Here is a 14,117-nt window from a genome sequence, read left to right as displayed (position 1 = left end):
TCCACAAGATGGAGACCATCAGAAACAAGGCTGCAAAGGGACAGCCATGTCATTGATATACGCAAGTTGTACATTCAGCAGAAGAATGCTGGAGTAGAGAAAGTAAGTGCAAGAACTGTGGCAAAAACAACCATATTACCAAAGCACATGGGGAACGGCAAATTTCACCACCACTCAAGGTGTGGAAGCAAAAAAGACACTTTTAAGCAGATTAGTCATGTCTGCAAGTTAATAGAGCAGATTCAAAACTCCTCAGGAGATGACTTTCCCAAATAACTTCAGGAGTTGAAACTAGACGTCTCGTTGGTAAGGGGTGATCAACTACATTTCTGGGTATTCCCAAGACTTGATGGTAGCTTAATCAAAATGTAAGTGGATAAGTGCTCAGCTATATCGTTGATACCTGAGACAATTTATAATCAAAAGTTGAAGCACCTTCTTTGAAAACCATGGATGTAGACAGAAGAGACTCTACCATGAAAAGGATAAATTATGATAAAGTAGAAGGAAAGAAACCAACAGCAGAGTTGCCTCTCCAGGGCCGCAGTGGATAGCACTGGGACTGCGGCGCTGAGGACCTGGGTTTGAATCCCACCCCTCGGTCACTGTCCATTTGGAGTTTGCACATTCTCCCCGTGTCTGCGTGTGTTTCACCCCTACAACCCAATGATGTGCAGGTTTGGTGGATTGGCCACGCTAAATTGCCCCTCAATTGGAAAGAAAAATAAAATAATTGGGTACTCTAAATTTTAAGGAAAAAAAGAAGAGTTGCCCCTTCAAATTTTTCATGGAAATTTTCCTGCTGTTTTTGGTCGACTATGGTTGGGAAAAATTAAACTCAACTGGGAAACGGTGAATCAACTCACGGATTCAAACACTGACCTGCAGCAACTTCTGGGAAAGTATGAAAAGGGGTTTGAAGATTCACGGAGCTCAATGACAGGTGTTGAAGTTCAACTTAAAATCAAGCCAAACAGTGCGCCAAAATGTCTCAAAGCCAAAAACATACCATACACTATCAGGCCAAAAATCAAAGAAGAACAAAAAGGCTATTCCAACCACTGAACCAGTTGTTACAAGTAATTGGCTGACACCAATAGTTCTTGTATTGAACCATGGTGGCTCAGTAACTATTAACACGCTTTGGGAACCGATCCCCATCCACTGCCATTGATTGAAGACTTTTTTGATGGACGTACTAGAGAGCAGAAATTCAATGAAATAGATCACTCACAGGTGCATTTACAAATGATTGTGGCTGCAAAATCACAGCCGCTACTAACTATCATGACACACAAAGGTCTGTTCCATTACAGAAGACTTCTATTTGGAATAACATCTCCTCCTGCTCTTTTTCAGAGGTGCATGGACCAAATTATGAGTTGGGTAAATGGGCTGCAATGTTATCTCAATGGCATTCTCATCACCGGTTCAAGTGAAAAAGCACACTTGAAAAACTTAGAAGCGACTCAGAAACATTTACAAAATCATAATCTCCGATATAAGAAGGAAAAGTGTGACTTTTTAAAGATACCCATAAACTATTTGGGGTCATGTCATTGATTTTGTTTTTCTTTTTAAATTTAGAGTACCCAATTCACTTTTCCAATTGAGGGGAAATTTAGTGTGGCCAGTCCACAGCTTTTGGGTTGTGGGGACGAAAACATGGGGAGAATGTGCAAACTCCACACGGACAGTGACACAGAGCCGGGATCGAATCTGGGACCTCGGCGCCGCGAGGCAGCAATGCTAACCACTGCGCCACCGTGCTGCCAGGTCACAAAATTGATAATGATGGCTTGCAGAAGGAGCTGAAAAAGATGACAGTCATCTTAGAAGCATCATGTCCTCAAAATGTGACATTACTGAGGTCGTTTCGGGAATAATCAATTATTATGGAAAATCTGTTTTGAGATTAGGAATACGGTTGAAGCTTTTACACTGTTATGTGCCAAACAGGTAAAGCATTGGTTAGAGGAATGCAGAAGTGCATATAATAGAGGTAAAGGAAGCATTAAAATAGTCAGAACTATTGGTTCACAACAATCCCAAGCTTAAATTACACCTGGCGTGTGATGTGTTACCCGATGGGGCTGGTGCAGTTGTCTCGCTCATTGTACCTTAAGGAAAGGAATGACTGATATAATTTGCTTCACAAACTCTTACCAGCACAGAAACAAATGATACTCAACTCGAAAAAGATGCTTTGAGCATCATATTCGGAGTAAGAAGGGTTCACCACTACCTACAATTATGTAATTTTTCTCTCTTGACAATCACGGTCTTTTGATGACAATATTTGGGTCGTATAATGGTATTCCTTCTCGTCGGTTACAGAGATGATCTTTGATATTATAGACACCTATGTACAATATCCAATATCATAAATCAGAGCAATATGCAAATACTGATGCTTTGTGAAGATTGCTGTTACAGACCAAGCCAGAATCTGAAGAAAATTTCCTCCACATCCTGTATTTCTCACAAGAGAATAATGTACCTGTGACTTAATCTCGAGTACAGAGATGCAGAAGAACCAATCCAGTGATGGGGAAGGTGATGGACATGGTCCAAAAAAGAAACAGTGACAGATATACATCGCAAACATCCAGACCTCAAGCCCAAATTACAAGAAGACTTGAGTTGACAGTCCAGAATTGAGTTCTATTATGGGGAATCTGAGTGATTATTCCTCCGTACTAGCGTAACAAAGTCCTTCACCAACTGCATGAGCGACATCTTGGGTGGTGATGATGAAGGAACTGGCACACAGTTATTTTTGGTGGCCAGGATTAGATGTTCAAATTGAAGAGAAATTGGGGCAACGTCAATCCTCTGCAAAATGGAAAAACACTCCACCAGTACATCCCTTTCATCTGTGGGAGTGGCCGACAGTGCCATGGCAGGAATACAAAAAGACTACCTTGTCCAGTCCAGGGTCACATGTTCCTAGTGGGTGTGGATGCACACTCAAAATGGCCAGAAGTAGCAATGACTGAACAAACTACTGAGAAGTTGGTCAAATTATTTGGAAGATTTTGCAGACTGAAACAGGTCGGAAGTGACAATGGAACTCAGTTCACCTCTAAGGAGTTCAAAAACTACTTTAAAGGAAATGGTATACAGCACATAGAGTCAGCTCCGTAGCATCCTGCAACAAATGGATTGGCCAAGTGATGTGTACAGTCACTTAAACATTCAATCAGGGTGGACCAAGGTACATTGACAAGAAGAGTGAACAATTTCTTAATGTCTTTTTGGAACACTGCACACGCAGCAACACAGAGTTCACCAGCAGTTCTGCTTTTCAAAAGAAAACTGAGAACATAGTTTGATCTTTTGATACTATCTGATACTTCAGGGAATGTCGAACGACAACAACAAGCACAGATTTATAGGAGGGAACAAAGCTCTAAAGAGCAAACATTCACTCAAGGAGAGCGAGTGCGAACAAGACGCTATACTACCGATGAAAAATGGGAGCCTGCTGTTATCCCAACAAAAACAGGTCCAATATCGTACACCGTACAGACAATTGATGAAAGAGTTTGGCGATATCATGCTGACAAACTACTAGCTTTACAAAATGAAATCGCGGAAACTTCTCAAGAAGCATTTCCATCGGGAAATCTAAGCAATGGTACTTCTGAGCAGAGACCAAACACAGAGACAAATTCAGATCCTGTTTCTGAGGACTTCTCAATGCCTTTAGAGGTGGATTTTGGAATAACTTCCAGGAAGTACCACCACCTGATGGAAAAGAAGACACTTCCAAGGTGTTGAATATCCAGGCTCCAGAATGTAGAATGCAACTGCAAAGGAATCTATGTCCACCACATACATATATTATGTAAAGACATAATCCAGAAGTGGGTCTGTTGTGAAAGTGTTAAGAAAGTTGTCATTGTATGAAAGAAGTAAATGGGGAGGAAGTTATGTTTCAGAAAATACTTTCCTGCTGATGGAACGTAACATGAACTCTGGTGACATCAGCAGATTGTTTTTTGCACGGGCTTTAGATTGTCATCTTAGATTGTTAGAGCACCATCTCCGAATAAATCTCTCATCGTGTTTTTAAGAAATCCAAGTGTGTGGCACCTCCAAACATTTTCTCTTTGCAACACTTATGTACCTTTATCAAACCTCTTCACTGCTCCAAGGATAAGAAACAAAACTCAGTTTCTCTTGGCCCTCACATATCAGGGCCGGGATTCTCCGATCCCGTGCCGGGTCGGTGACTCTGCGGGGGCGCGGGAAATTCTCGCCACGCCGCTCCGATGCCAGTCCGCCGATCCTCCGGCAACCAGAGAATTGCCGGCAATCTCGCCCGCGCGGTCGGGGATGCTGAAATAGCCCACCGCGGCGATTCTCCGCGGGCGACCGGCTGAACTCCCGTCGGTGTGGTTTACATCTGGTACCACCCGGCGGGAGCTCGGACCCGCGGTCGCGGTGGCAGTCCTGGTGAAGGGCGGGGGGATTCTGACTCCGGGGGGGTGCCTCAGCCATGGCCAGGTCTGCAATCGGGAGCCACCAATCGGCGGACCATCGCGATCTGGGGGGGCCTACCTTACTTTGTGCGGGCCTGCTGTGTGGCTCCACCATGTCGGCAGCGCCCGCGCCAAGGTGGGCAGCCACGCGCATGTGCGGACACGTTTGCGGCCGCTGTGCGCATGCGCGGCCGCACCATCTCTACAGCAGGACCCCGGCGGCAGCCAGAGCTGCGGGATTCATGCCAGGGTCCTGCTAGCCCCCTGGAAAATGGAGAATCACCCCGGACTTTCGAGGAAACAGTCCAGAGTGATTCTCACCCATTTTCGGCGGGCGTGGGGCTTAGTCCCCAAAAGGGAGAATCCCGGCCTAGAAGTCTGGTCCCAATCTAGTACATATCCTTTCAGCCCATTCGAAGGTTTCAAAATTCTTCCTAAAGTATGATGCCAAGAATTGGACACTATAGTCTAGCTGGGACCTCATAAAAGTTTCAAATAGGTTTAACATAACTTTGTTGCATCCTTCCCTCTATTTCTCCATAAATGAAACCAAGAAGCTCATGTGCCATTTTAACAGTCTTCTCAACTTGCCCTACAACTGCAGTCTCTGCACAATCCCATCTTTCCGTAGTATTGTATCCCTTTTAACATTGTGCCATGTAAGTTAAATTTCCTTCACTCATTCGCATGTCCGGAATTAATAACTTCACGTTTCTCTGTGAAAAAAATGTTGTCTGCCATCTTTATGCCCAGTTCATCTGCTTGCCAAAGACATCCTGACGCCTCACTCCTCTGCACACGACCTTTCTTAATCCTCTCTGTTACTTCATCAAAGAGATCTCTCAACTTTGTGGTCTTGGCAACTTGAATAAGAACAGCAAATGTTGAATTTTCTAATTAATACAAAATATGCAAAACTATAAAATCTGCCCATGGATGAAATTATTCTGTTTTCGATGGTATGTTGTATAGGTTTGATGTCTGATGCACCTCAGGACAATGCAGAGAAGGTACTGGTTCCAAATCTGCAACAGCTTCATTTATCATATTTACAAATATCTCAGAATTATAGGATTTTAAAACACACATGGAACAAGATAATTTCCCGCATCTGATATCCAGGTCTTTCTGGAGCATTCCGAGTTTTCTTAGATCTCTCGCTCGACCTCCAGGGACCCAGAGGGTGTCCTCTATGAAGGGACATTCTCGAATTTGTGGAAATTAAGTGTTTCCAATTAATTGATTACAAATTAGTTAGTGTACTGTTGCCTTTTTTACCTTCTATAAATATGGCAATCAATAAAGTTGCCCTTCTTTCTTTAGATATTGATATTATTTTGCTTTCAGAGTCGCCAGGTGTCAAATGATACCACCACAAGGTTCAACCGCGTAGCGATCAAAGAGCCAAACAACCAGTAAGTTAGTTCAAGATCAATGGTACTTTATTTACACACAAGATTAACTTACACATGCAACATAAACACGACTAGTTAAACTACACCTAACAACTATGACAACCTGTACTTAACTTCAGGCACCCGGCTTAGGTCAGAGGAACAGTGGCCTTTGTTCGAATCTGGATCTACTGGGTCTGAAGAAGTAATTGCTGCTCAGCTGGGCTCATCCACCTGGTAGCGGGCGTTGAACTTGAACTTGCTTCTGGCAGTGCTGCAGTTGGAGATGGGCGTTGCTGGAGGTCCAAAAGAAATCGAACACATAGCAGTGTCTCTCTTTATCCGTGGGGAGTTTCGCCCCCTTTTGGGCGGTCCTTAGGTTTGGACCCCATTAATTGGGGAGTTCTCGATCACTGTCTTCGATCTGAGAGAATAAAGGGGCGGGTGCCTTGAAGGCTGGGCGTGTCCTAAGCAGTCATTGACCCTGTTGCTTATGCTTCCTGAGTACAGGGAACGGTGCCGAAATGTCTGGACTTGTATCGGTTACCTGAGTATCAATCCTTTGTCTTACGGAGATGGACCATCAAAATGCTAATCGATTGGGGGTTTCGATGCTGTCTAGATTCTTTGCTCACAAATATACATTCAGGCTCTGTGCCTGCCTGAATCTTACATTGGCCACATTTCCCTTTAGGCTTTGCGAATGTCCATGTTTCTTGTTGTAAGTGGCCATCCCAGATGGCTACAGTACCTAATTTACATGGAGGATCCGATTTCCACAATGCCTTCATTGGATCTTTGACAGAGAGGATTAACTGTTGAATCAAACGTAGGCATGCTTTCTGATGGCTAATCTAATATTTGATGGCCTTCTTTTCTGAGAGAATACGTATCACCTTCTTATGGATAGGTACTACATCTGGACTTTCCAACCCTGTAGCAAACAAGTAGGTCTTGTACCCAAATATCCATCGCTCCCGCTACACCAGAGGATCTCCCAATGATTAAAGGAAAGGTTCTGGAGCCGGTAAAATTAAACTTGTCTCAACCATCCTTATTGCTACTTTTGTTATGTATTTGGCACAGTTAGGCAGATAAAGGAAAATCAGACGTCCGATTGGCCAGGTAATAATTACATTTCAGAAGCAACCTGGATCCAGGGCACAATGAGTTGTCAGGGCTGAAATTGAATGAACAGATGTGTCTGGGGCCGGAGATGTGTGTGTTCTGCCTCGATGCTCGTGGTATGGTTTAAACATCAATATTTATTTTTCACAGGTCTGCAGATCCCTGGGTCAGTTGTGCAGGGGCTGTCGCCCTGACAGAACACTTTACGCATGCCAATCCACACTCGCCCTGTTCTTTCTTTTTATAAATTTAGAGCTTCCAATTAATTTTTTCCAATTAAGGGGCAATTTAGTGTGGCCAATCTACCTAGCCTGCACATCTTTGGGTTGTGGGAGTGAAACCCACGCAAGCACAGGGAGAATGTGCAAACTCCACACGGACAGTCACCCAGAGCCGGGATCGAACCTGGGACCTCAGCGCCGTGAGGCAGCAGTGCTAACCCACTGCGCCACCGTGCTGCCCATCACTCTCCCTGTTCTTGGAACCCACCCTCTTCCCGCCCTCCCTACAGTGCCCAGCCATTCAGAGGGCACGTTTCATGGAGGATGCCTGTGAATTGGCCAGCCAGTGTGAAATGACCCTCCGGGGCTGACCACGGCCGAGAATGCATTCCAAATCTGCTTTCAGGCCTGCTGAGAGCACGTGTTCGATGGGCAAAAAACTAGACCATCAACACATGATGTGGACATGGTATGAAGGAAATGGCAACATCAAGTTTAAAATGTCCACCAGAGTAAACTTTCTGCTGGAAATAGGCAAACGTTTGGAAACTGAATGGTCACGCCTACTAAGCTGACTGTGATAATAAACATGATGTGGAGATGCTGGCGCTGGACTGGAGTGGGCACAGTAAGAAGTCTTCCAACACCAGGTTAAAGTCCAACAGGTTTGTTTCGAATCACTAGCTTTCAGAGCGAGGCTCATTCCTCAGGTTCATCCCCGGATGAAGGAGCAGTGCTCTGAAAGCTAGTGATTCGAAACAAACCTGTTGGACTTTAACCTGGTGTTGTAAGACTTCTTACAGAAAATTAATAAAGGCTAAGCTCAACAATGACAAAATGGGCTGTAACAACTTAGCATGTAAACTGTCTGAGGACATCAATCAGGCCAAGGACACTGGAGGAGTATTTGAAACGTAAAAGCCATATTTCCCTCTTCTAATCAAACTCTACGTTGAGTGTTCTTCCTTCATATCAGGTGGGCACCCAGTTACACATGTGGGCTCCCATTCACTACATAAAACGCCCAGAAAGCAGCTTGGTGGGCAAGTTTGCAAACGATAAGCAGAAATCCCATCCAACCAAGAAATTGCCAGCATTATGGTACAGAGGCAGTTCAATGTCTTCATTTCAAAGTGGTGTGTCTCAGAGGAAAAGTACCATAACAAGTAATGGACCTTTTCTTCCTGTATCGTATTAGAACCGAGCTGCTAAGGCCAATAAAAGGGAGTAAAAAGACAATCTTAAAAGATCTATTTTCCGATGGAAGTTTCGGCTGTTAGCTAATTTATCTGTCTGCTGTAATTTGTACCTCATTTCATCTTTTGAATATTAACCATAATTGATTTTTACGCTTCTGATACGTGGAGTTTAATAAACTGCGGGAGTGAACATAATGTATAGTCTCAGCGAGGGATACAAGTGATATCAAAGCAGGGCAGTGTGATTGCCTGCAGCTTTATAGCCTTGTCTGAGTGCTGAAATAAGATTACTGCTCGGAATCAGTGCAAGGTATTGATTACCTTTACAGCTTGCACTATGGGATACGCAGAGGTGATTTGGTCTTTTCTGGGTCAGCTTCTGGTTGCCAGTCATAAAGAAAGGTTCATGCACACCGCTCAAATAATGGCAATGACAGTGAAACTGTCAGCATTCAATGCCATTACAATGTGAAACCAACAACAAATCCTGACATCTATAGTTGCTGATTATCTACTGATTAGCCGTCACATATCATTTGTTTTATGGGCAGAAAGATGAAGATGGGGTTGTATACTTGTGATTGAAGCCGAAACTGAGATATCGGGAGCGAGTCAATGGAAAAATTTCAAAGTCCAGTTTTGGGAACATTACTGCATCCCTTGTGTCTCAGCAGCTTGTCGCTAACAAGGGGGAGTTGCTTCTAAATGCTCCCTCAAAACTCACTACCAGTCCACATACAGGCAGTGTGTGGACCTGCTCCTCAATTTGGGGGTGCCGACCTGCGCAGGCTTCTCGACGTTGTGCATGAGAGGCAGCCACCCTGTTGTCCTCAATGTCGATGAAGAAAACGACATCTAACGAGCTGCAAGGGTAAGTTATCACCTCTCTCCTGGCCTCAGTTCCGCCTGCCATCCCTCAAATTCCCATAATGCACCCCCCATCCTGTCCTCCAAAATCACTGGCTCACACTTCGCACCCTACCACCTCCAATCTTCAGGGTTATTTTTCAGAATCCCTGGCACCCAGAAACACAACCCCTTCATGTCAAGGTGAGGTGCCCACGCACACCACCTGTTAAAGACCCCTGATCCATCAAGCATGCGGCTCACAATGCGCTCTCTTTGGCCCCTCGGTAGAAGATAACCCATAATAAATGGGAAAGACCCAAGATGGAGGGCAGATCCCAGAGATTTGAATCCTCATCCGCTATGAGGAATGAGCCCTGGAAATCACAGGGTTGTCCGAGAAGAGAGAAGTCACCCACAGTAAGGTTGGCCCATGCCAGAGAGGCAAGGATTCTTTGACCCTTCAGCCAGATGACCTGTCTGAAGTGGGTTCATGTCAGACAAACTGATCCTTCCCTCTCACTGACCACATGCCCATTGCCCCGCAGGGCCTCCATCTGATGCGGCCGGCAATCCAGAGTCATGCCCACTCTGCCACCCAAGAGAACGGCATTGAGCACAGCTCTGAGGAGACCATGACTGAGGCACCACAGCGACCACCTTCACCAGAAGAGAGACACACACCTCGGTGGGCAATATTACTGGACAGACTTCTGAGGCACAATCTGGTGAGCGCCACATAGTTGCTGTTGTGCATCAGTTGGAGGCAGGAACATCCAAGGGACACAATAGTTAGAGGTCTGTTGGATCCCAGGACACAACTGTGTCCCAGCCAGATGCCAATGTTAGACGTTTAGCTGCTGTTGTATGAAGAGTCAAAGGTTCTTCTCCTTTTCACAAACACCTTTATTTCACTTCAACAGACTCTGCACAAAACACTATCTTCACATCACCTGACACAAAGGCCACCTGAAGCCCCTTTACATATCAGTGTCAATTATTGGATACTTCACATAAATAAGACAACTAATTGGAATCTCGCTTAACCCATTACTTAACAGTCTCCTCTTCCTTGGAGAAAAAATATAATTAGGTGAAAACAAAATTACAAGAAACTCAAAAACACACGCGCAATTTCCCCCTTTTTTTTCCATTTTTGGAAAAATAACAGTCACAGAAACAGGCGCCCTTCATTAACAATAGCCAAAAGTTTCTGTGAGCGAGCCCCTCTTTTTTTAAAACAGTCTGACAATTGATAGCTACTGTCAACCCATTTGATTTTTGCTATTTCCCCTCTGTCCAACATCTGCTTCAAACTTGCGATGTCTATCCTTAACCTTTTTTATTGACACTTTTTGTAGAGTGCACATTTTCCCATAGGGATTTATTGTCAATGTGACATTCAATATATTACCCAAATCCCCTAATCCCAAAATTTCTGTCAATATCTGAGATATATAAAAGGCCATATCCACCGCCTCTACAAGGCTTAACGTCTCAGCAGCCAAAGTGCTTTTCACCACTCTCCTTATTTTCTTTGTTTCCCACACACGAAGGCAACAGTTACCATTATTCCCCAAAAGGAAAATTATAAAACCTCCTGCACTTGAAACCCCATCACATAAATTTGCAGAGGACGCATCACCATAAACTATGAGTTTCAAGTGCCAGGAACCTCAAAACACACTCCTGCATTTTTAGATTGACCAATGCTTTATTTGCTCTTATTATGTCTTCCACTTTGGGAACATTCATTTTTGTACTCAACTCTAAGACATCAAAACTCACGTCCGGTTGTGTGTCTACCTAACCAATTCAGTTGCCCAATTAAACTTCACAGTTGCTCTTTTTCCATCTTTGAAACCATTGTATCATTTTGTAAAACCTGGCCAGGGTTAATTGCTATTGGGCTGATATTTTCCAAATAAGATTGCTGACGTAAAGTTGCCCCTCACTTAGTCTGTCCGATTTACAGTAAAATATACTTAAATGCACCTGAAGCCTGACTTCCAACCCTGAATTCTTTCCTCAAACCAGAGATTACCAAAGCTTCAAAATCACTCGTTCAACCCCACAAAAAATCATCGACATGCAACATAAAGATGCTAGAAAGATTTCCTTTATAGTGCCAGTAAAACATTGCCGGATCTGCTTTCAACTGGCAACAGCCTAACTTTAACAAAACTGACCTTACCAAAATGTACCAGACTAAACGCATCATTCAATCCATATACACATTTGTTCAACTTCCAGAGTACCCCTTCTGTGTTAGATGCCTCTTCAGGAGGATGGAGAAAAATGTCTCCCTGGAACTGATGCCCCTGCAAAAAAGTAGCTTTTATATCTATAGATTTGCATTCCCATGCGTTTTTGGCTAATAGAGCCAAGAAGATCTTTAAAATAACCTTTCCTGTCATAGGTGAATCTACCTTTAAATACTGATCTTTTAGGTTTTCTTCAAATCCCCTTGCCACAAGCCTGGACTTTGCCTTATAAGTTCCATCCGGAAGAACCTTTTGCATGCACATCCATCTGAGGGATAGAGCTCTTTGTCCCCTATCTGGTACTTCCGTGTATACCCCAAATTCACTCCAACTATGCAGTTCTTGCTGTTTGGCATCTTTGATAACTTTTTCATCTAATTTATTGGAAGCCACCAAATCTCACATGCATGTGGGCAAATACTCCTATTCGAATTTGTAGTCTTACTCATGTTCCGAGATCTTGATAAACTACGTTCCCTCTCCCATCTGGTATCTCGTTCTGGAATGCTATGGCTTGATCTTTCCCTTCTGCTTTTGGATGTCCTTTCAATAGTCCTCGACCTTTTCCCGCAGACCTGTTCGCTATCCGATGTACTATCTTAACTGACACTGCATTTGTGTGCCCTCCATTTTTGAACTTCATGTTCTCAAACCATTGTCTTGACTCCCTCTCCTGAATGCTGCACATTTAACCAATGTTTATACTTTCCTATGGCCTTCCCTGCTCTACTAATAACAGTTGCATCCTTCCATTGACCAGACAATCGAGGCAAGTATGTTACTTTTGTACCAACTTTTGGCAGTTGTCCTTTTGGACAAATGACCTGTTCTAATTCATCAGACGTGTTGTGTTCCTCTACAGAAACCCTGTCTACATCAGTTAACTGGTCCTCATAGTTCTGTAACACATGCGTACCAGATGACTCTGGTTCCTCGTCATGTCTGTCTGCTCTGTCTAAATTTGAAAATTTGTAATATGTACCCATTATCCTTGATGAATGTACCCTCACAGTTTGATTGCCATGTTACAAAATAATTGTTTTGCCATGTATGCCTATGATCTTCCCTGGGCCTTTCCATTCATTAAAATTGTCTCTCTTATAGTATACTATGTCTCCTTGCTGCAAAACGGTGTCTGCTGGCCGTACATTATGTCTTAAAGCTCTGCAAATTCTTTCAGAGACTTTTGCTTCCAAAAAAGCTTTTCACCTGCTGTGTAATGCATTTAAATGCTCAGCAAAGGCAAAGCTAATTGTAGTCCCTTCCCAAGCTGGAGGCTGGTCATCTAAAATGGATGGAATTTTAGGATTTCTACCAAACACTAATTGATAAGGACTATAGCCCCCAACCATCTGCAATGAATTCTTTGCATGTACCGCCCATGCTAAAGCTGAATTTAGCTTGCAGTCTGGTCTATCTGCCAAAATGTTCTGGAGCATGTCATCTATTATCGCATGATTTCTTTCACACACACCATTACGAAATGGGCTTTCAGCAGCCGTATTCATAACTGTGATATTCACATTTTCACACCTATCCCTAAATTCATCATTAGCAAATTCTCCCCCATTGTCCGTGAGGAATTTTGCCGGTGGGCCCATTCCTGTCCCTGTCTATTTTTCCACGATTTGATCCAGGATTACTCTCTTTTCTTTACTTTGTACAATCGTCGATTGACTAAGTCTGGTTGCTAAATCTACAAAATGCAAAATAAATAGATTATCGGCTTTATTCAAGATCTTAGGTCCATGGCCACAATGTCGTTAAAATTCCTGGCCAAAGGTAGGGTTACTAACAGTCGTGCTGGCATCCTTCTATACTTCCTACAAACTTCACAGTGATCACAAACCTGTTCTATCAGTTTAGTATAGTCTTCATCCCTTACCCCTGCATCCTTTAATATATTTTTCAGCCTCCGAGGAGACGGATAGAATTTATTTTCTGTCATAGAATTTTACAGTGCAGAAGGAGGCCATTCGGCCCATCGAGTCTGCACCGGCTCTTGGAATGAGCACCCTACCCAAGGTCCATACCTCCACCCTATCCCCATAACCCAGTAACCCCACCCAACACTCAGGGCAATTTAGCATGGCCAATCCACCTAACCTGTACATCTTTGGACTGCGGGAGGAAACCGGAGCACCCGGAGGAAACCCACGCACACACGGGGAGGATGTGCAGACTCCGCACAGACAGTGACCCAAGCCGGAATCGAACCTGGGACCCTGGAGCTGTGAAGCAATTGTGCTATCCACAATGCTACCATGCTGCCGGATGCACAAGTTGCCTATACAGTTTTAATACAACAAGCTTTTCATCAGCTAAAATCCCATTTTCAACTGCCATTAACACATCCTTAACAACTGGACTTGAAATATTATTTGTCAGTAATGGAATACAATAGTGGCCCGTCTGTGTAAATTGTAAGCCCACCGTCTTTCCAAAAACTGTTGCCTTATCATGTTCCATATCCAGTTTCATGTGTGCTTTCTTCATCAACGGTTTGCTCAGAAGCAAAGGTACCTCACTTGATACAACATCCATGCCAAGGAAATGATTCACTCCGGCAATATTGCAA

The sequence above is a fragment of the Scyliorhinus canicula genome, chromosome 14 (genome assembly GCF_902713615.1).
Source record: "Scyliorhinus canicula chromosome 14, sScyCan1.1, whole genome shotgun sequence".
NCBI classification, from domain to species: domain Eukaryota; kingdom Metazoa; phylum Chordata; class Chondrichthyes; order Carcharhiniformes; family Scyliorhinidae; genus Scyliorhinus; species Scyliorhinus canicula.
The sequence above is the reverse complement of the archived record's forward strand: the minus strand, read 5'-3'. Positions refer to the sequence as shown.